This window comes from Pteropus alecto, unplaced genomic scaffold, assembly GCF_000325575.1.
Source record: "Pteropus alecto unplaced genomic scaffold, ASM32557v1 scaffold7, whole genome shotgun sequence".
NCBI lineage: Eukaryota > Metazoa > Chordata > Mammalia > Chiroptera > Pteropodidae > Pteropus > Pteropus alecto.
In genome coordinates, this window is record NW_006494614.1 from 38,970,046 (window position 1) to 38,991,023 (window position 20,978).

Below are 20,978 nucleotides of genomic sequence, written 5' to 3' on the forward strand. Positions count from 1 at the left end.
CAGGCATATTTATGTTTCTCCTAAGCTACTGGATTGTTCAGATCATGTGGTCCCATTGAACACGTAACTGGTCATATTTTTTGCTTCACGAAAATCCTCTGGACCCAGTTTGCTCAATTGTAAATTGTGGGTGCTAATCGTATCTTCTGAAGGTTAGTTTTGAAGTGGAAATCAGATTATTTCATATAAAGCACTCTACACAATGCCTAAGAAACTCTTAAGAAATTTTGGCTGAGCTTGTTAACCACGAACCATGTGCGTGATCACGTTTACTACCTTTTGTTTTCTCATGGAAGAACCTCCTACTTTTAGGCTCCAACTGATTTTATTGCTATTTCCTGATTCTCATCTGGTTTTCCTAAAATTTCCTTTGAGAAAGTTGGCCTCCCAGTTGGTTGGGTCATGGAAATTGGGGAAGTGAGTAGTGGTCTTTTCCTTCCGTTTCTCTCTTCCACTCTCTCCTCTGCCTGCCAGGCTATCTCAGACGTAGGCAATGGCCCTGGCCAAACCAACACCCTATAAAATATCAGCCTCCCCACTTCCGTCGTGACTAATATACAGATGTCAACTACCGACTGGTCTTCTTCACTTGCAGAGAGCAACACAAAGATCTTACAGGCTCCAGGTGGAAAACTTGATCTATGCTGATACCTGGATGCTAAGGAAAGAGGTGAGATCTCTCTACGTAAAACTTTGGGTCTCCCTCCCTCACAATTAAACCAACACCCAAGTTTTCCATTAACATGAAGGAAAATAACCACATACCAATGCCAGGAGAACTCTTCTTCTCTCATGGGGAATTTTAGGGACATTTTAACAGGAGACTCCTGAAATTTGTGGCTCATGCTTCAAATCTGATTCACTAGTGGCTCAGTTGTTTGAAGTTTTGGTCCAAAGGAGAAGATAGTTTTCACCAGAATATTTTTTAGAAACACCCCTCCTCCAACAACAGTGAACAATGGTCCATTTTCTCTGTTTGGCCGTGCGTTAGAGTGGACCTTAAAGGCAGCTTGAGGTTCCTTTCTACCCCTTCCTTCACTTTTTTCCCTCCTCTCCTAACCCCTCCCCACCTTTAAAGAAGAGTCAAGATCCATGGTCGATGAGGCTGTTGTCCACACTGAAGAAAATAGATTTAAAGGTGCCTTGCTCTGTGCCTGTCACATAATAGGCACTTTATTGATGCCAGGTTAATTGTTCTTCCCATCCCTCATGTTCCCCCACCAAAACCATAAAGCTCAGACCCCAAGAGACCAAATGCTAGCACCCTGAACTGGCTGTGAGGGTCCCCACCCTTGGGAGCCACCCCAGCCCATTTACAAAGTCGAAGTCTCAACACAGCACTGATGGACTGGCCGTGTCTGTCTTTCTTTCTGAGGCTCCTGGACTTTGTAGAAACTTCCAAGCACTTGATTTGACAAACGACTTTCTGAGTGGAAAGAGGTTTTACATTTAATACATATCATAAGAGACATCAGAGCTATGCTCAGGAGATCAAATAGTTTCTTCAGCTAAGAATGTAAGCATGATCCCTATTAATATCTTTCCAACAAAAGCCTTGGGCTCCCCACCCCCGTTATTCTATGATCTCAGTTTATTAATGTTGCAGTCCCCTCCCCCTGGTTAAGCTGCCCTCACCGCAGACTCTCATTCCAGTCTGATGTATACCCTCGATAGAACACACCTCCTTGGCAAGCATTTAATGTGAAGAAAAAAAAAAAAAAACCTCCATGATCATAAATCGTAAAATCAAACAACTGAACACCATCTCCTGGGAAATAAAATCTGAAAAGTTAAGAAGGCAAAAGAGAGGGCTATGATTATTTTAATCCTATTCCAGATGCTCAAGTACTCTCCCTAAACAAAACCCAAATTAAATATGAGCCTTATTAAAAGGGATGATGACCGTGCAAGTGCGTAAGACAATGTTTGGCAAATAGTAGGTGCTCAATTAATGTTTATTTTTTTAAAAATACGTACATACATATAAGCAGTCCTGTGAACAATGCCCAGCCAAGCCTCAGCTTGAACGAAAAGGTGGGATCTTGTTACTAAAGTCCCCATACGGACCCAGGATGCTATGATTTTTCAAAAGCACCTTCGTGCTTATTAGCTGGTTTGACTAATGCAGCATATTGAAGCTTGTGCCTGGCCCCTTCAAGGTCCCTCATAGAATGGTTAACACAGACACCCTACACAGACACACACAAACACTGAGAAAACTCTGTTCTCACAAGATTTTGGAACCATATAAAGATTTTGGACTCTCCGTCAGCACTTTAAAAATTGCTGCAATTAGGAGCACTGATGCTTTATCAAAACAGAAGTGAATAAAACTCTTCTTTACCATCACTGACAAAAAAAGTGTCAGAAGGATACTGACATTACAGATGGATACTTTGGCCCCAGAGAAGGTCAAAAGGGCAACTATACCAGCCAGAAAAGTTCCCTTTCATTTAGCCAATTGCCAAGCCATGCAATTCCCTGCACCTCAGTTTTGCACCTCTAAAATGGGAACGAAGAGGTTGGCTCCATCTACCTGTCAAGATTCTTAGGAGAACAATATTAAAGAGCATGAGAAAGAATTTTGAAGAGTGAAAACTTATACACACAAACCAGCAGCAATAGGAGAAAGACAAGTGACATTAGAACCCAAGAGATTTGGTTCTTGGTGCTGAGCTAGAAGGGAAGTTCCTTGCTTGGGACTAAGTAGCAGAAGTAAGAATGATCAAATTGTCACACAGATTGCTGTGTTCTTTCATTAGAGGGCTCTGTCACATTACCTAGGTTCACAGCCTTGACTCTCCTGGGTGTGAATCCCAGAACTGCCATCTACTTGTTAAACAACCTAGAGCCGGTCTCTTGGCCTCCCGGGCCCTTTGCCTTTTATGTGTGTAGGGTGGACTCATATCTTCTCCCTCACAGAGAACCACTGTAAGTGCCCAATGGGGTAGGCAAGGGCAGAACTCACAGAGGTGCAGCACAGATGTTAGCTCAACCTGAAAGTTGTCCTTCAAAGAAACCATTCCACCCTCAGAGTGGAGAAGGAGCTTCCTTACAGCTTCCTGTGTAAATCTGTCTCAAGTTCTGCCTCATTGCTTGGGGTTTCCTCCCACCACCCTCTCTGTGGCATTTCCAGAGCCTTGGAGAGGCACACGCTGGGAAGCAAATGGCCCTTTGCCTCATGCTCTGTTCCCTGCTGGTGGAGGCTGTACCCATGAGGAGGCAGGACTGCCTGATGCGGTAGCGGACTGCAGGTCTGGACAAGATGGCTCTAACATCTCCCAGCAGTCCCCAAGAAGTGCCCTAACAAAAGGATGAAGCCAGTGAAACCCTCCTGCACGGTTTTCCCATGTGCATTTCAGTGTTTTCCCCCTAACAGGGCCCAGATCCCCCCAGGAAGTGCCCCCCACAATGAGATCCTCCTACCAAAGCCTCCTTAGACTCAAGACTCTGAGACCCAGACAGGACTTGGAGCTCATCTCATCTGGATTCTTACCTGGGTCCTGAATGCCCTTAATGTCTTAGCAAACAACAATGGAGGTGCTAGTAACATTCTGAATATTTTAAAAAGCTATTCCTAAAACATACATGTGCCTCACACGAGACTTGACAGGCCGCTTACGTCTCAGGTCTCTTTTGGGTGGATTTATATCAATTCAATGTGATCACTCTGGTTAGCTAGCGCAGATAAAAGTTCTGACTAGTAGTTTGTCATTTTAAAATGGCAGCAATTATTACTTAATGAGTGCTGTTCGTAGCATAGACGAACGCCTTTTTTAAACAAGGAGTCCATGGGGGAAAAATAAATGAAAGGGCTCCTTAGTGGCAAAAAGGCCAAAACCACCAATCCCTCCCATTTTACAGGTAAAGAAATAGAGTCCCAAGAGTCTGGTCTCTCCCAAAGCCGAGTGGCTTCTCTGGAGCAGAAGCAAGATTATAAATTACAACCCTGTTGTTTTGCTTCCAGTGCTGTTTGTACAAGCTGCTCTGCTACACCCTGGGTCCCATTCTCCCCACACAGCCCTGCTAATTGCCAGGTGACACCTAATAAAGAAACTGTTGTTGGCCAAGTGGTGTACACATGTCAACAGGTCCTTCTGGAATTATGCTGTCCTTTAGCTAAGATACGTGTGGATATTTAACTTTAATTAAAATTAAATAAAATTTACAATTCAGTTTCTCAGTCACACTAGCCACATTTCAAGTGTTAAGTTGTCACATATGGCTAGTGGCTACTGAAACGGACAGTGCAGATACAGACCATTTTCATCATTGCAGAAAGTTCTACTGGGCAGCACTGCTCTAGAAGCAGTGACTCTAATAGGGAAGCATCCAGACTCTGTGGTTGGCCGGGATGTGGAGGTGCTTTGCATGTCACCCAGGCTCTGCCTGGACTTATGGTCTGTGAGTTACCAAGGATCTGGGGGCCCTGAGAGAGATACAGCCTAAAGGACGGTCTCCTTCCAAGGCTGGCCCTATGGTTTCCATGGCCAGAAGCCTCTCTCGAGATGCAGCCACATTGAATATTGACAAGTCACTCTGTCACAGGAGAAGGAACACTAAAGTGGGAGTCAGGAGAAGGGGGTCTCGACCCGAGCATTGCCTGTTACCAGCCATGTGTCTTCAGTAAGTAGCTCTTCCTCTCTGGTACTCTCTCCCCCACGAGGGAAATAACTGTCTTCTGAAGTCTTAAGGTTCCATGCTGCCCAGTCATCATTTCATCCATCTCTCTTGGGTGCGTATCATATCTTTCTCGGGTGTGTGTGCATTTAGAGAATTTTTCATCTTAATCAAGGGACTAGTGGAGAGGGCTGGGGGCATCGCCTTGACCAACACCAAAATATGCTTTACTGTAGAGAAAAACCTCTAAAGAGATTCTAAGGCAGCAGAGGACCTTGGGGTACTGCTTTCCATGCAAGGATCCAGTAGAGGGGGGTGTTGCATAGAGACGGTTTCCTACCAGGCTTCGCTTTAAGCTGGGCGTTGTGAGTGGCCAGACTCCAAAGGTAGGAAATGTGTCTTCTTCGTCCTTGCAGGATCCCAAATCTCCGCATACACCAAGTATTAAAGAGTCACAGCTGGAAGCCTCCACACAGGCCCAGGAAAGCCCTTGTGCTCTTTCCGTGCCTTTAGCCCTCATGAGTTTTCCCTTCCGATTTCCAAATTATAAAACTGAAGCTATTTTGTCAGGTGCCTTATTTAGCAGCTGTCAAAAGTTGGAACCTGGCAAGATCAACAATGTTTTAAAGCTCAAAATTCACTAATGTCCCAGATGGGTTTTCCCCTTCTCTGCCTTCCCTTTCCTTCCTCAGAGCAAACCTTCATGGTCCAGCACGGTTGCCTGAGCCCCTGGCAGGGTGCCTCTTTCTATAAAGAATGCTTTTAAGGAAATAATATTGTACTCCCTATTCATTTTTTCCTAACTGCCTCATTTTCCTCCCCAATTTGATAATAGGGCTCAAATCCTCCTCCTCAGATGAAGGTTGATGGGCAGCCACCACCATCCACAGTCTCTCACCGTCTTCTGAGAACAAGGTTCACTCCGGCCCCAGCACGACAACTGAAAGCAAAGGGTTTGTGGGAACTTCCAATCCCTATGATTCCTCCCTTCCGTTCTTCAGAGGTAGAGATGAAAGTAGAAAATGCTGAGAAAGCCCTTGACTATTAATGCCACAGCACAGGTATAGAGAGGCCAGCAGGGCCGGCATCCTCTGCAACTTCCCAGTGAGATTTTCACAGAAAGACTCCTTTCCTTGTAAATGTCCCATTTAAGGCTTAAGTTTTGAGAAGGTACCTGGATCCAGCCTTACCAGCATCTCCATGAGCCCGGCTGTCCAGCACTGGGAAGAGAGGGAGGAGGGATATGGAAGTCAGTGACTTCCAGCAGTGACACCTTCTGTTTAAACCAGAGGCCCGTCCTGGTAAGTGAAGCTGTGCATGGCAGCTCAGCGGCTATCTTAAGGCAATCAAAGAAAATATGTTATGAGCAGGGGGAGATTTTGTTCCCTGAGGTTGTATACAAGCTGAATAGACAAAGGAGCAAGAAATGGGGACATTTTCAAGCAAGATAAGGTGTTTTTGCTGGTCCAAGTGAGGATTCTATACAGAAATAAGTGTCCTGCGTTCATTGGGAGAGGCTGCGTGTGGTGGAACAGAACATCCGGGCTTTGGGGCCAGATATTAGATCAGATCCCAGCCCCATGACCTTCTACTTGGACAGCCTTAAGCAAGTCACCTAGACCCACTGAACCTTAATTTTCTCATCTTTTATAGGTTTATTATTGTAAGGAACCGGTGAAATAACCTGTATAAAACACTCAGCACTGTGTCTGGCAAGTAGTAAACATTCACTAAATGTTAGCTACTCTCTTTACTTTGCAAATACTATAATACCACAATGTTCTTCTGCGTTTAGAGACAGAGATATCTAAGAAAATCCTCTCCAGAAGCTATGGGAATTTTTTTAGGATTGACATTCTGATGCTTGCGTGACTTCATATTGACTCACAAAGAAATATCATGAGGGATTTTGATGCATGCTTTCTAAAATTTGCTTCCTGCTCTACCCAATAGCCCTTGTGTGTTTAGAATTCTACAAATGAAGCCACATGGGCAATATAAATGACAGAGTGTTAATCAAACAAAAAACAAATATTTCTCAGATCCCAGGGCAATAAAACCCTGTGAAAACATCCCACCTCCACCTCGTAATTTGTAAATCAGACACAAAGAGATGGGGGTCCTCATTCTAGTTCTCACCATGATACAATGACCCTATATTTCATGCTATGGAATATTTCGTACCCTATTTAGAGCATCATAGTGAAGTTTGACATATGTATGAGGCACTGTGCCGACAGCCCTGCCCTGAGAGGGGCACGACCCAGATGGTGTAAAATGGCATGTGTTTCAGTCCTCATCCTTGTTCCTTAGCCATGCTTAAGGGGGTACTCCTTGTGCAACTCAGTGGCAGGACAATTCTGGAAAATTCTAATCTCAGCCAAGCTGCTCCTGAAAGTGAGAGTTGCACTATCACATGATAAGAACCTCGAGTCCACACAAATAAGATAATTTTAAAGGGAATGAAGAAAGAGGATTCTTTCCAAGTCTGAAGACCACAAGACCAGTTAGGAATTACCTACGGCACATGTCTCAGGTGATCAATAACACGTTGCCACCCCTAATGGGATGGTGGGCTGGTTTTTTCATTCATTTCACAAACTTTTATTACGAACCCATTATATGCCAGGCTCTATGCCAGACCCTGAAAAATCAAGAATGAACCGGACACGAGCCTAGCTTACAAAGACCTCACAAGGGCGCCGAGGAGACCAACAGCACAGGGTGGCAAGTGCCATTCAGGGTAAGCTCAGGGCACTGTGGGGCTCACAGGAGAGAGACAAGCCCCAGACAGTGATTAATAATTAGTGATTAGTGATTAGTGATTAGTAATTCTCCCTAGAACCAGGAAGCCCTGAGAAGGGAGAGTCAGCTGCAGCTGGGGACATAGTAGAATTCCTGGGGACATGGAGGAGGAGGCAGGCTCAGGTAAGAGCATATAAGGCAAGCAAATTTCAGAGGAGTCTACTGCAAAGGCTGGGAGGTGAGACGCTCTGAGGGGATGTAGCAGCCAGCAGGTGGGGAGCCTAAGTCCAAAGCTCACAGTCTTCTCCCCACACTCATGATTTCTGAATGATAATTGCACCCAGATTCGTAAAGCAAAGTCATAGCACAATTAGTGCTGAATTTGAAAGAACAAATTTTAGATGCTTATTCTGGAACAGGAAAAGACCTGTAGTTGTCCTATGAAGTTTATCTCCCTGACCCTCAAACAGTGACATGAAGGCCAAAGCGTCAGGTTCCAAAGCTTTCTAACGAAGTATGTGATAATCTCTGTGATAATATCTGACCTCTCTCTTAGAAAATCAAGCAACATTTCTTCTGATGGCCCCTGTCACATTGTCAGCCAATGGCCTCTTCCTCAGTATGTGTCATAAAGAGACTAATAGCCTTAGCCAAATAATAACAACTTAAAAAAATTCATAGAATAATGGAATGAATAAAATACACCTGACATTGCACTTAACCCCTCTCCCTAAGTCAGTAACTACAAATGTAAATGCGGGTTGATCTGGCGTAAGGCAGTCCCAAAGCCAACTCAGCCCCAGACGTAGGTAGGATTTGAGAAGTGCCAAAAAACCTGCTCTTGGTGGCAGAGTTCCAATAAGATATTCATATTTTGAGTGAAGCAGTGGGAGTTTGGGGTTTTGTTTGTTTGTTTTTGCCTTTTTTTAAATAGTGGAAAACTTCTTTCAAGTGGCATCTTGCAAATTACCCTATATAAATCATAATAGCAAATTCTTAAATAGTGCTTACTATGTGCCAGATGTTTTAACTCATTTAGTCCAACAAGAACCCTGTAAGATACAGTGTGCTGTTAATATTTTGCAGGTGACAAAACTGAGGCACAGAGAGGTTAAATCGCCTGCCCAACATCACACAGCTGGTAGGTTATAGAGTTAGTATTCAAACCTGGGTGGTCTGACTCCAAAGCCTGTCCTCTCACTGACCCCACCGGGTGGCTCCACTGTAGAAGGCATGTTAAAGCAGCGTGGCCTGGTTGGAGCCTGGGTAGAGGTCAAGGGTTTCCAGGATCCATAGGGTGACCCTCAGGCACATTCATGGAAGCTTAGGAGTCCATGAAACGCAGTTCTAAAGCCACTTAAGACATTGTCTAACGAGGGTCACTTTGAGATATCACTTCCTTCCTGGAAGGAGTAACAAATTAGTGTAGTAGTAGGGAATCAGTTTTCAGAACCCAGGTTCTTAAAAGAATGGGACTTAGGACAGGTAAGTGGTGATGGGAAGATCCCGGCTTCAGAGTGGGGATGCTGGCCGGGGTGACTTGGGTAGAGGGAGAGCTGGATGACAGATTCTGAATGATGGGAGGGGAGGGTGAGGGGAGAAACGACACCTCCAGGACAACAAGTTTCCTGTCTTGCACATGAGCTGGAGATCAGACTACAACAAGGTACTTGTGAGGCGATCTGAAAGGACCTCATGGCAGGCAATTTTTCTGGGTGCTGAGCACTAAACAGCAGGGTTAACTCCCTGGCAGAGGCATAGCGTGACTGGAGTTGTGGGGTGGGTGAGAACAATCTGACGTGAGAGTGTCAGGGCTCCCCATGAGGTGACACTCAGAGTTTTCAGTTTCCATCTTGATAAAAATTTTGCAGTTTTCACAATTGCAGAAGAAATAAAACCATGACTCATATTTCACAATTTGCCTGGCGAATTTACTGTATGATCATGATTCTGACAATTGCATATTTTTCAGGGGTGATAGGGCATCAGGGTGGAATATTTGGCACGAGGGGAATGTTATGGGGGGGGATAGTGGGGCACACATTGCCCCCACCTCATGTCGTATGTTCACTATCAAAAGTCAATGATATATGTGGGTTATAAGTCTCAGTGGATCAGGGAGTACATTACAAGTTTTGATATGTCCACATATGTATTTTCTGTCCGTTTTGAAATCATCTCTGAGCCACATTTCATCCACTATAATTTCATGAGATGAATTACTTGAGGTTCATCATTTAAAAACAATGATTTGAAAGTTTGAATGTTTAAATGGTAGGAGTTTGAGCAGAAACTTTCAAGATAATGAAATTTAAGAGCTGATGATACAATAAAATCTAGACGCTTAAAAACGAACAATTAAAACACCTAGTGAAACTGAAAACCAGAGTTCTGCCCTTTGGTTTTCTGAGGACTCAAGTCAGAATGTCTATAGTCTCTTGTGGAGGAAGTAGACACGGGGGCCAACTCTTATCAGTGATAGATAGCTCCTAGCATCGTACCAACAACGTAAGAGATAATCAATTATTATTTGTTGAATGAATGAATGAATGAATGAATGAATAATAAATACATACATGCAATCATTCAAGCATACAGTCCATATAAGTTAAAATACAGGACCCGATCTCACCATGCTTTAAGGACTATTTCTCTATTTAAGATTTTGATGGTATTTGATCCTTTTTACATATGTGCTCATTAACCTTGGAAATCAGTTAATACAGGAGGAGAAAATACTTTAATCTCCCAATGGTTATATTTCACATTTTTTCAATGCCTTTTACTCAGATCCCTTGATGTTGTCCATATTTTCAATTCTCAGAGCACCAGTGGGCTCTTAAGACCCAAGGTGAAGGTCATGGTCTCCCATATCTCACACCATCACATTTTTCACTCTCTCTTGGGTGCTTTTGTGGAATAGAAACCTGATTCAAGAGACTAGTTCTCATTAGAAGATGATTCATTTGGATAGCTGAAACTAGCATTTGAGTTGCCTACCTATAGAGGCGGACGGAGCCTTAATCACTGTTATTGTGTTTAATCTTCACTCCTTTTTTTTTTTTTATAATTTTGCCCTTTAGGAGATAATGATTTGTGGTCAGAGACTTGTCCCAGCCACAGACAGGAAGGGGCAGAACTGAGATCCTAAGTCAGGCTGCGGTCAATGCCTGTGATCTTTACATGGAGGGCTAAGAGTGTTAGTGCAGCTGGGGATGGACAGAATGGCTAATTGAGGGATGCTAACCAGAAAGGCTTTTAGGCCAGGGCATGTAGGTGATATTTGGGGGTACCCTCCTAAATTCTGTATAGCAGTTTGACCAGGTGGATGCCACAGGGGCCTCCCAACAGGTCACAAGCTCACTCTGTTCCCCATTCAGCCCACCCTCCATACTCAGCCAGAGTGATTGAATGCAAGTCTGATGAGGTCACTCATGTTGAAAGCCCTTTAGCACTGCTCCTTGCACTTGGAGTAAAGGCCCCAATCCCCACACGCCAGAAGGTCCTGCCTGACCAGCCCTGCTCACCCCTTTAGGCTCATTTCACCCTTCTGCCAGTGCTGTCTGCTCTCCAGGCACAAGGCATGTACTTCTTCCTTCCTGCCACAGAGCCTTTGCATATGATGTCCTGTTTCCCTGAGGGCTCTAGACCAAGCCACCAAGCCACCTTCTTTCCCCTTTTACCTGTCTCAACTTAAATGTCCCTCCCTCGGAGAAGCCCCTTGTGATAACCGGGTTAGCCCTTCTGCAGTGCATTCCAGAGCCCATTGCGCTTATCTTTTGTTTCATTTATCGTCCTTAGAATGGGATAATTATTTGCATAATTATGTGTTTAATGCCATCTCACACCACATCCTGTCCAAAGGACATTTGGAATAAATGACATCTGTGAGGCAGGAACCCATCAGTCTTGTTCGTTACTGTATCCCCAGAGCCTGCTTCAACCCCTTTCATATAGGAGATGCTCAATACATGCTTGTTCCACCCATGGGGCAATTAATCACAAAGTCAGACGCTGATCCATTTGCAGACCCAATGCCTAGGAATCCCCAGTCATGTTTACCATCTGATTTGGGGAAATCGGTTTTATTAGAACCAATGTGCGAGGAGCTAGTGGAGCAAACATATAGCACACATGTTACACAAAAACATTTACCACCCTGTGATCCCCTTCTCCCGCCACGTTTTAATAAGCTTAACAGTAGCATCGGCTAACATTTAAGTGCTACATTCTCACCAGTGTGTTAAGAGATTTTCATACAACCTAGGTCCACATAGCATGATCTCATAGAACTTAATTCAGATCCTGAACCTACTCTGCTCATCTCCAGAGGCTCTATCTCACTTCCAGTAAAAGCTCACATTCTAGGCATGACCTGGAAGGCCCAGGGGATTGGCTCCTCACTGACCTCATCCCCTACCACTCTGCCTCTCTCAGGCAGTTTCAACCACACTGGCCTTGCAGCTAGCCACTAGAACAAACCTGGCATGCAACCTCCCCGGGCCTGTGAGTCTGCCATTCCCTCCACAGGGACTCTTCTTTTCCCAGACAGCCAGTAGTCTAGCTCTGGCATCTGCTTTAAATGTTGTCTTTCCTGACTACTGTCCTGCACTCCCTCGGCCCCTTTCTTTCTGCATCTTTGTCCATCATGTGCCACCATCTAACATACTACCTCTATTACTTATCTATGTATTTGTCTGCCTCATTGGACTAGGAAGCACCATGAGGGTGGGAATTTCTGTCTGTTCCTTCATGGAAGGACCCCACAGCCTGATACTTACAAGGAAATCAACAAATGGTTGCTCCATCAGCAAATGTGCTCATTTCATCTTTACTTTCATCCCGAGGGATGCATACACCACCCAAACACCTTTCTTGCCACCTGTTTCTGTCAAGGTTACCCCTGTACCCCTCTGGTTGGATGAAAGAGACGAGACCAATGAAACTCAGGCTTTCAGACATTCTAGATTCACACCACAGCCCCCAAAGCCTAATCTGAAGCAGGTGCCCTGTTTCAATTTCCCACGTCTTTACTTAGAGCCAAAAGTGAGTTTCCTTTCGTACTAGTCTTTCATTTTAGCTGCTGCCAGTCAACGTGAGATGGAGGCCCAGAGGTGAGCGAGGAAGGCCCCGCCCTTGGGGAGCTCAGAGTTAAAACGCCACCCCAACAGCCATGTTAGCTTCTTTCCGTTGAACCGTTTTCCTGCTCATTTATTTTTCTAATCTCAAATATAGATTTTGTTACCTTTCAAAATACAAGGCATTTAAGAAAAGCAGCGCTCATGGCCAGAACTGAGAGGTTCTTTCATACCTCCTGGTCACAATCTCCAGGGTTGAAAAGGGTGCAGCTTGGTCCCAAGTAGGAAAAAACACAGCACTTTTTAAAAGCCAGGCAAGGTCTGTGTTTCTGCACATAGGACAGGTTCTGGGCCCTGAGATAGCAGTGAACATGGTCATTTTTTTCATTTTAAATGCCATGTTTCTGATTTTTCCCCGACCCACGACTGCTCAGTGTTGCTATTAGTTGTTCCAAACATTTTGCTCGTGCTGAAAGCCTTGTAGTTGTCTCACAATAAATACCCAAAACATGCTTCCTCTTCGCTGTCCACTTCTTGCCCTGGATCTACTTTTCTATCCCTTCCATTAGCTTCACAGTTCTGTCATTTTTAAACTCGCCCCTTGTACTAAAGACAGCTAATTTCTTCTGTTCCATCAAACCACTGCTTTCAAATCTCTCTCTCTCTCTTTCTCTCTCTCCCTCTCGATCTTTCTCCCTCTCTCCCTCACTCCCTCTCTCCCCCTCTCTCTCTCCCCTTGTCCGCTTCAGTCTCACAAGGAGGTCCCCTCCCTCCTGCCCCACCAGAGGAATATGAAGAGGAAGGAGTAATATTAGAACCGAAATCGAAGGTCAGTTTCCACTAACCTGAGCAAGGCACACTTTCACCAGGTGTTTCAGATCTTGGCTCCAGAGGCAGATGAGGGTCACAAAAGTAAGGAGTGAGGACCGTTTGTTCCCTGCACTTATTGCCTAGACTTATCAGAGTCCGCACCTACTTCTGAATAGATGGGGTATGAATTTGCCTACGCACTCCACTTAGAGGAACTATCAGGGCTCCATGCACCCATTAATTCATTAATGCAGTCCTTCGTTTATGCAGCAAATAATATTTGAGAGGTTTATTCCTTTGACTGCTGAAGGTTTTAGAATCTAATCTTCAAGAGTGTCCTATTACATTGTACATAATTTTACAAGGTATTATATCTTATTGAAAATAATTCGATTTGATAAAATTCGGTTCCTTCATTTGAATCCCCATGGTATTTTTTGATATGGTAAAAGAGCACTGGATTGGGGTAAAGGAGAACTGGAGAGGAATCCTATCTATTCTACTTACCTGCATGATTAACTGCAGGAGAGTCACATGACCTCTCCAAGCCCCAATCTTTCTTATCACAAAATGGGTGTTATACCAACTGCCCTACCTACATCACAGGAGTTGCTGTAGCTTTTTTTTATCTCAGTGTCCTTGGCAATTAACACAGTGCCTGACATGTAGTAGCATTTCTAAAAATATAGATGGAACTGAAAACATCACAGTTAAATTGAGAAAGTAGTAACGAAGGTCCTTCTTGTCGAGTCAAGCGTTACAAAGATGAAAGCCTCGTCTCTATGTGACAAAATTCTATGCACCCTTCAAGGCCTAATTCAGGTGCAGTTTTATCCACGAAATAGTCCATCCCCCTAACCCTGAGGTAGAAAAGGGCCAAGGAGGTTGGGTGGCATCTGGGACGTCAGGCCATACCTAGAAGATGCAGCCCACCGAAGCGAAGCTCTCGAGAGCTGCCACGAGAAAAGACCCAGTGCAGTGGGGTCTAGAAACACAGGCCGTACCAGGGAGGAAAAACAAACCAAGGACCCAGAGCAAAGCAGGACTCTGAGCTCTGGCGATGGGAGTTATTGTGGAGCAAGTAGAGACGATATCAAAGAACCAGTGGACAAGGACGGATTCGCATTCTGAGTGTCTCGAATGTTCTCATGCAGCTGAATCATGCTGGCCGGAAACCCACCCTTTCTCAAATCTCACAGCACTTTGTACTTTCAGGGCACTGCCCACACTGCCTGTCTTCGTGGTTCTTTGAGGATGTGAGTGTCTTCCCTCTGTTACCAGAATATAAACTTTTTGAAGGCAAGTGCAGGTCTTACTCATCTTCCTACCCCCTTCGTAGCCCACACCCAATGCCCAGCCCAGGGTCTTGCATGTAATCAGTATAATAAAGATTTGTTTGATGGATTAATAAAAACATTACACTCTTTGGTTTCAAATATGACCAAATAAAACACGATCCAAAATACTATTGAAACTTTAAACTAGTTTACTCATCTAGTTTTATCATCTGAATTTTGACTTTTTTCCTGTATCCTTCAATATTTTATAGCATGCTTAGTTTTCTTAGCCAGCAAAATTTCTTCTCTTTGACTGTGTGTTTCATACAAAGTAATGTAGGAAGGGCTACCATTTATCGAGCATTGGAAAATGGCTACCTGTAGGTCAAAACCTTTTGGCACCTCTTCCAAAGTGTAGAGTTATTGCTAAGATGTGGCTGCTAAGCTGGTACTACATCTCTCAGCAATCTTTGTACCCAGATGAGGCCACGTGAATAGTTCTCATCAAAGTAATGTGAATGAAAGTGGATGAGTCTCACCTCTGAGGCCAGCAAGCATTCATAAAAAACAAATAAGGCTTCTTCACTCTCTCATTTCCCTTTGCCACTTGGAAGCTGAATACTTTGAGCTTCCAGTGGTTGGAGGAGTCATAAAATGGAAGCCTGAATCCCTGAATGACCACATGGAAGAAAGCATTCTGCTTTCTCCATTTAATCTATTACATAGACAATAAATAAACTTTAATTGTATTAAACCACTGGAATTTAGCATTTAACTATGACAACACCTAGTATTACCTTAACTAATATGAGTACCTACTGTATGCCGAGTGCTTCACATAGCTTATTTCACTGAACACTTGTGATATAGTGTGCATTATCACTATCCTTTTTACTTTCCAAATGAGTAGACTAAGACACAGAGGGGTTTAGTCACTTAAAAGTTTGCAGCTAATAAGTATTAGAGCTGGAATTTGACCAAGATTTGTCTGGCTCCAAATGCTGGAAATTTCCCTGCCCCACTACATCATCCTGTCTCCCATTCATCAACGATCTTGGACCCTGTTCTTGACATCATTTTTAAATTAGGGATTTCTGCCCTGATTCTGACCTACACTTTATAAAAGCAGTTTAGATATATATCTCCCTTTCCTTCACAGAAACTTTCCATCACCTGAAAGAATTATGCATTACAAACCCCGGAGCGTTCTTAACTTCTTCTTCACCTGTTTTGACACAATTTTTTTATTACCAGAATTGAGTAATTCTTTCTCTAAGGAAATATTTAAGCTTATTACTACTTGGCTTCTGTTTTTTTCACCAGTTATGAAGAGTAAGAAGAGAATTCACTACGGGTTTTGTGTAGGGGACAGCAAAGAGAGTGGGGGAAAAAGAGAAATCATAAAGACTTATCAAACTCCACGTGGTCCTTGCTTGCTTCAGAAAGTTCTCTCAAAACCTTCGTACTAATTCTCAGGCACTTCATTGTTATGTCTGTGTTAGTTCTGTTTCTTTTTCTCCTTCTGACTGAGGCATAGAAAAGTTCAAATGACTTAAACAGAGTCACATAGTATCAAGGGACAGAACTGGAAAGCAAATTATATCAGCATGAAAATGCATAGAAAGAAAGGTCAGTATAAACTTATCTGCAAAAAAGAGCTCATAAAATAACAGGCGGGTTTTTTTTATTATTATTATTATTTTTACATATAAAATAACAGTTATTCAAACAGAGAAAAAGAGTAGACAATCCAGATTTTTTTTCAAATAATTGAAACTAACTCCTTTAGTCACTTGAACAGTAATCTTTCTAAAATGTATATTCTTGCTGCCTTCTTAAAATGTATTAACTATTCTTGGTGATTCAAGATAAACATCAGTTATTGGAGTGTTAACTGTTGGAACAATTCCGAGAATATTGAAGAAAACAAGGCTGTTGGTCTCCACATTAAATATCCTCGAAGAGGTGTGTTTTACTGGTTCAGTGCAGAAATTTTTGTCTCTTGTTCAATAATGTAGTTTAAGCACCTAGAACAGTGCCTAGCACATATAGTTGCTCAGTAAACATTTGTTTAATGATTAAATAAATGAGTGAATGTTTTTCTTTCTAATCATCCTGTCTCTTCTTTTTATATCAGGTCATTTCTTGTCATCATTTCTTTACCCTTAATTTGCTATTTCTTTTCTTTTTTTCTTTTTTATTATTTATTATTATTTATGCCTACAGCACCTGGTGTTCCTAGGTGGTCTCTCATTCAAGTACTAACCCGGCCCGACCCTGCTTAGCTTCCGAGATCAGACATTGGGCTTGTTCAGGGTGGCATGGCCATAGACCATAGACCGTGGCTCCACTGGGACACAAACCCAGGACCTTCTGTGTGTAAAGCAGACGTGCTAACCGCTACACTATGGAACCACGTCCTTAATTTGCTATTCCTAATTTGCCATGGGTTGGAAATCTAAAAAAATTATATAGATAGATAAAAGAAATCGTAATGGAACTCAACAAAACTTTTAGAACTTTCTGCAATAATGGAAATTTCTCTGTGCAATGTCTACTTAACTATTAAGTACTTGAAGTACAGCTAGTTCAGCTAAGAAATTAAAATTTAAATTATTTCTAATTGTAATTAATGTAAATAGCCATGTGTCGCTAGTGGCTACTGTACTGGCCAGAACATGTTTTGAACAAGTTGCTAAATAAGTCAATGAGGACTTGTCTGAAGGCTGGAAAGAGGTATTTTGAAAACTTGGCAACCTTATTTTTTAAAAAAAACTTTTATTCTGCTCGGTTCTGAGCAAATAATAAAGTCAGTCAAAAGGCTTTCCAGGAGACCTCGGCATAGGAGTATAGCTGGACAGTGATTTGGCTCAAGGAGGACAGTTTAGCTTTCATGATAATATTAAGAAGAGCAAGGGTGTAGACCATGAAAAGTAAGAAAGCTCTGTTGGGGATACTGCTGAGGCCAGGTGAGCCTGGAGAGAAAATCTGGGCTTTCCAGGGAGCCCTTCTATCTTGGTAGCTCAGAGCAGAGAGTAGGGGCAGGCACAACGTCCAGAAACAACCAGGACCAGTTCAACAAAGAGTCCCCAGGCACAGAGCGCACACCTGACACCAACCTGGGCAATGACAGTGCTTTGATATGGGGATTTTGGTTGTTGTTTTTTTTAATCCCCACACTGGCTCACAATTTTTTTCCAACGCAAGACTTCAAGCAACCAGAATTGGCCTAAGAGCTCATCTCTGCTCCTGTCCTAAGAGGCAAGAATCATTCTTATTTAGCTGGAAAGCTTCAGAGTCTATTATCTGACTACCTATGTGGCTCTTCTGGGGCATCTGTGTCCTGCAGGGTGACTAGTGGCTTTCTGAGTAGGACGGAGGCAGCTCTGCTTATTAAAAGGAGTCTTCCCTTTGCAGCTTTATCCGAGGTATTCCTTGGAGTTAGAACAACCTCAGAAATTTAGACTTCAAGGATCCCATACCAAATTCAAGGTCTATTGTGTTTAGAAATGGCACCCGCCTATCTCTATGCAGGGAGAGAGCTTCATGCCTAGACATTAATACGTATATACGTATATCTTTGCTGGCCAATAATAACATTGCTTATATGCAACCTGCAGGCACACATTACTGACTCGTACATCCACTTACTCCTAGTCAAAGGGACAGGTTTGCCTCAATCACCCACACTATGGTACCGGGTCCTATTTCTTAATGAAATCCACATAATTCTTTCATTTTAAAAATATATAACTATATCTATGCATATAGATTCATGAGTATATGTAATATAACATAAAAGGAATAATAAATCATTTTAAAATGTTTAAAATGTAAATAAAAGCAAAAACAAAGACCCCCATTAAAAGACAACTTTAGTTAACATTTTGTTGTATTTCTTACCTGCTGTTTCTCTCTGCAGAGATTTTCCCCTTTTAACCTAGTTGTAAGCATTTTATAATCAGTATCTTGCTTTTGTGATATCATAAGCATTTCTCTTATAATCATACAGTTTAGCAAACATTACTTTTAATGTCTGCAGAGCATTCTGTTAAGAGCAGTTACCACAGTCACTTAATCATTTTTCTCTTGAAAGACATTAGTTTTATAGCAGTGCCTTTTTCTAAATTATGATAGCAAATAAATCTGTGTGCAAAGGCTTGCACCCAAAAATACATCAGTTTTGAGATATTCTCTTTAGTTAGGATAGAAGCATAGAAGAATTTCTGAGTCCAGCGTCATGAAGATGGGGAGCCAGGGTTCAGGGTAGACAAGCAGAATCAACTAAGTTTATGAACCAATAATCTTGACCTTTCTGTTTTTCCAGCTTCCAAACACAAGGCCTACTGCAACAGGATTATCTGGAAATTTACTTAAAATCCATATTCCTAGGACTCTCCTCAGTCTTATTGAATCAGAATAACCTGGGTCAAGCTTGGGCATCTGAATTTCTAATTGTTGTTAGGCGACTGCTTGGTAAGCAGTGCTTCTGAACAGCAGAAGCTCTAAGCGGGAACACATTTTAGAGGATGCCTTCGAAGCTTTCTGTTTATCTGTTGTCATTAAAACTTCCCCAACTCTGCCACTTGGTAAGGGGGAAAACTCATGACATCAATCAGTTTATTTCCTACTTCTTTTTTGAAGGGTTCACTTATTTATTTATTTTTTTTTTCTAATCATCCCACATCAAGATATGGAAATTGAGATCCCACTGCTTAAAATCCCTGCCTTTACCTTACACGATCTTTGAAAGTTAGCCCTTCCTCATGTGGAATTTTATTCTTTTTCTCAATATTCCCCTTGCTGAGCCCGTCTACAGCTTCCTCTGCCAGGACCCCAGAGTCTTGTGTTCTCTTTACTAAAGGAAAGGGAGAAGTTCTCATCAGCTCTAATTATAAACCTCGAGGACTTAACTGGAATTTTAGCAAAATAACGTTACACTTTCGCCAAAGGAAGAGTGTTTAAGAATTACTGATGGGGTCCTCTAAGGAGGAAAAGCAAACCTGGCTCAAACCCAGATGTACAAACACTCAAAACTCTTACTGTCTCCCTGACCCTGAGCGTGTTCCCGTGGTGTTCTTTTTATTAGGGAACAATGAATTCACACAAACGAAAACTGAGAAATAAAGACAGAAACCGAGTCAAAAGCAAAGACCAGTTTTGGAGTGCACAAGACCTCAGGCCAAGCTGGGTGTAATCCCAGAGCCTGCCACCCAATGGAGTTGGAGGGAAACATCTTGCCTCCCACATCTTGGCCCCAGGTCAAAACCTCTTTTTCTCAAAGGAGGTGCTGAAAAGGCATCTGAGTATTAATTTGTCTGTTGTGAGAAGTTTTAGTGCTACTATAAATCACTCTTGATCACAAACAGCGCCTCAGTGGAGGTGTCCCTAAGCTGCTTGAACTTGGTGAGTCCTGAAAAGAAGAAACTTCCATAAATGTCAGAAGGAGGGGGAGCCAGACTACAGGCCATTTTTAATCACTTGAAGTGATGAAGAGGCAATGGCTCTGGTCCCATAAAACCACCCAAAAGAAGTGAACCTGGCATGTGTGGTGTCCTGGTAGCTGCGATATTTTTAAGGAAGCATTTCTCAAAAGTAAGATGTGTTGAGACGCAAAGGCTGTGCAAGTTTAAAGGGTCTGAGTCAAGGAAAGGTGATATTCTATGAGGAGCTTCCTTTTAATATGAGACAAGCAGTCAGCTGAATCCACATGAGAAAGTTATAAAGTTGAGAGGATGGCTAGTGTGACTGGTGACCTGACCAGGTCATGGATGCAACTTCAAAGTAAAGTGGTTCCCTAGAGTTTGAAGTTGCTTCACTCACATCTCCAATGATACTTGGTCTGGTGCATAGTCTGGTACCAGCTCCAGGGCCCAATCTATAGGTACTCCCACATGAATAGAAGAATGGTAATGGCAGAACAGCTAGGAGTAGGTTCTTGTGATATAGCTCATTTTCTAACTTTATATTATTAAGATGGCCCTTCTTAATAATATAAGGCATAACAAAAGCCTAAAGAAGTCCCAGACCCAACTGCCAAAGATTCCTAAGGTGGTCCGTGAATCTGTGATGTTAACAAGCCCCCTTTCCCACCTGGTTCCAATACTGGTGGTTGAAGAACCTATTGTGAGTGAGACCCTCTCCCAAATCACCAAGCTTGGCCCCATTTATGGCCCCAAACATAACACTTGTGTTCAGGGTCGAGCAACCGTGAAATAAGCTCTGTGCTCGTAGGGTGAAAAGGCCATGGTTTCTTGGCCCTTCTTTTGGAATGAGTCACGAAAGGAGGACTGTGCATTTGGTTTTTTTGCGTACACAAGCCAATGAGTCAATTCTGGCGGCAGCGTTCTTGTAAGATGGCCCTTGCTAGACCCCATAAGCAAAAGAGATGGTCAAATACATTAATTCAGCTAGCTGACTATGGACACACTTCACCTTCAGAGTGGTC

At 42.9% G+C, this 20,978-nt stretch overlaps 1 pseudogene; it reads right to left on the minus strand.

The window, feature by feature from the left end:
- Positions 1-16,747: 16,747 nt before the first annotated feature.
- Positions 16,748-16,863, minus strand: LOC112475011 (annotated as a pseudogene).
- Positions 16,864-20,978: the final 4,115 nt, after the last annotated feature.